Source organism: Lygodium microphyllum, chromosome 11, assembly GCF_053477565.2.
Source record: "Lygodium microphyllum isolate KBCC chromosome 11, Lygodium_microphyllum_v1.1.10, whole genome shotgun sequence".
Lineage (NCBI taxonomy): Eukaryota > Viridiplantae > Streptophyta > Polypodiopsida > Schizaeales > Lygodiaceae > Lygodium > Lygodium microphyllum.
In genome coordinates, this window is record NC_141145.1 from 93,198,668 (window position 1) to 93,201,513 (window position 2,846).

The window sequence follows — 2,846 nt, forward strand, 5'->3', positions numbered from 1 at the left end:
TAAAAGGGTCTCCATAAATATTCAAAGAAACCAAAGCTCATAACAAGGAAATCTCATATGAACAATTAGACAATCACATTATTGGATAAAGCCCTTTTCAAAAGAGAGTACACGTTGCTAGTATACTACAAGAACCAAGGACTATTCAAGGCACTCTGATGTACCTAAACATTCATTAAACCTAGCACCTCTAGATATGCAAGACTCCAATATAATACAGATTTCCACGAATGGTTCTTACCAAAATCCATGTAGAACTTAGCTCAAAGTCAATAAAATAAACACACCAAAGGCACATTGTACATAGATAAAACGCCACCTTTAAATTACGACAATCATGCATGTATAGCGAGAGTAGATGTTATAAGCATAGAACACATCAATAGAATTAGCAGCACTTTGAATCCATTGGCTAAGAGCATTAATGGTTTATGAAAGATCTCACTCATGCTTACTTGGATACAAATGTCAACAAACTTTGTCCCCAAGCTTTGTGGTCAAGCACAATTCCATCTTGATAGCTTGGATGAACCAAACTTTGACATGGAGATTGACCTCATAAGATGCCAAAATCTACATGCTAAAGAATACCTAGCAACCTTTGACATTGACAAACTGATTGACTATACCAAGTATGGCCAATTCATAGAAATATATGACAAGGATTTGCAATCTAAAACAAGGGTTAATTCACTTGTTTAACCACCTACTTGAAAAATAAACTATTTCCCCCATGAGACATGTCCAACCGATATCCCAATCATAGACATATACCTCACAATAACAATCATAACATACAACACCACTTTCCGTTTGATTGTCAAAGGGTCTTATGATAACATTGTTGCAATCACAAGGACCTGTAACACCACAATTGTACTTACACATGCGTGAAGTTATGACAAGCACATCTCTTTTGCCTTTGTAAGACATTTACCAAACACAAAGGGATTTAGTACATTCACATATACAAAACCAATGTCCTTGCAAATAAATACATAAGTAAACAAACAAAAGTAAACTCTATCCTTGTTTTGTTTGTCCTTTGGCGAAATGTAGGTTGATCCTAATGCATTGACTCCAAACGACACTTAAACAGCCTAGTTGGAGCCATCTAAAATGTGATGATGAAGCTGCTAGGAAAGTCATATAAAACACAAACAAAGCATAATCCTACGGACAAAACGTAGCACCCAAAGACAAATCTTCAAATTTACACCTGACCTTTAAGCTCCTAAATCAGCCATTGATGCAGCGCATGGCCACTGTTGTGTGTTTCAAAGGCTAAAAACCAAAAAAAAAAAACAAAGGAGACATAATGACGCATCATCCACCCCAGGAAGCTTGTGATCAACAGGAGGATCGGTGCGCAGCCAGAGCCCAAATGTAATCAGAATCCTTTTTTAAAGAAGGGTCTGTCCGGGAATTGCCAAACAAGAGAAAAAGCAACAAAGCCAAGGAACGCCATGTAAAGAAGACATAGGCCTAAAAACAGAGCCTCCTATAATCGGAATATATAACCCCAAAAGACAAGGGTCTGCGCTGCTGTTTCATAATCAGGCAAAAATCACTGAAAACTGAGGGCAATCCGAAGAAAGGGAAGTCAGAAAGAGGGTGACATGTTATGCTGCAAGCTTGACAGGCAGTGCAAAATAGGAAGGGGGGGGGGAATAGGTGTTTACACAGTTAGGGTTCCACAACAGGTGCGCGTGCATCGACCGCTGCCCATGTCCGAAGTCCTGACAGATAATGCCTGATTTGCCTCCGAGTGGGTGCGCCGGCCGCGCCGAGGGATCACATGGAAGCTGAGGGGACGCCCACAGGCGGGGCCGGCGGGCCACCCAGGAGGCTGGCCTGGTGGCCCTCAAGCTCCGCGAGCTGCGCCTCGCGGTCCATCTCGATGATGAGCGGCACGACGAGGATTAGGAAGGTGGTCCCGGCGATCCAGGCCGCGCGCCCGGCGCCGTGCAGCAGGCTCCTGCCGTTGTACAGGGCAGAGGAGGGCACCTTGGAGTTGCAGAAACCCACCACGGAGCTTCTGAGGCGGGCGAGCATGCCTTGGTCGCTGCTGTTCTGGGGAGATGCGGCTATGGCCGGAATCCTGCGCTTCCCTTTGCTCTGCGCCATACCCTGCCTCACCTACCTACCCTGCCACACCGACGCAGACACTCGGGAGAACTTCGCACAAAGTTACTCACAGGACCCTTAAACCCCTACGAGGCCGTCCCTTCAAACCTATCTAGCATACACACTCTCACGTGCATACACTAATACTACACCCACTTCTACGCTTTGCGCGGTGTGCATCATTGCCAAGCTCTCCCAAGGCTTTCGCCCTACTCACTTCGCATCTTTTTAACATGATTTTCTTTTCAACGTGATTATATCTCATGTTATCTGAATCTATTCACAATTGAGAGGGTTGGGAAGCTCAATTTAGCTCAATAATGTAGTTCACTTGCCTTAAAATTGAAAGGGAGATTAGTAGGGCCAATTCACACGCATACTCTCTCTCTCTCTCTCTCTCTCTCGTTCAAAGTATGACACATCAATTATCCATAGTAGGAAAATCGCATATTTTTTCTCATCTTTATACAACCTTTGTATTACGCATATCTTATCTTACTACTATATTATTTTAACTATAGGTTCGAAAAGCCTCGAACCTCTAAAGGGCTTCCCGAACCTATCCCTTTTTCCAAACCTCTTTTCTTTAATCAAAACCCCCTCCCCTCCTCTCTTTCTCACGTGTATATCTCATTTTCTATTCCTCTTCCCTTTTTTCATTAAAGCCTCATTTTCTCACCTCCCTTTTTTAAATTAAAACCCCCTTCCCTTTTTAATTA

At 43.3% G+C, this 2,846-nt stretch overlaps 1 pseudogene; it reads right to left on the reverse strand.

Moving 5' to 3' along the window:
* Positions 1 to 1,387: 1,387 nt before the first annotated feature.
* On the reverse strand, positions 1,388 to 2,249 carry LOC148029092 (mitochondrial import receptor subunit TOM9-2 pseudogene; annotated as a pseudogene).
* Between the last annotated feature and the right edge of the window lie 597 nt (positions 2,250 to 2,846).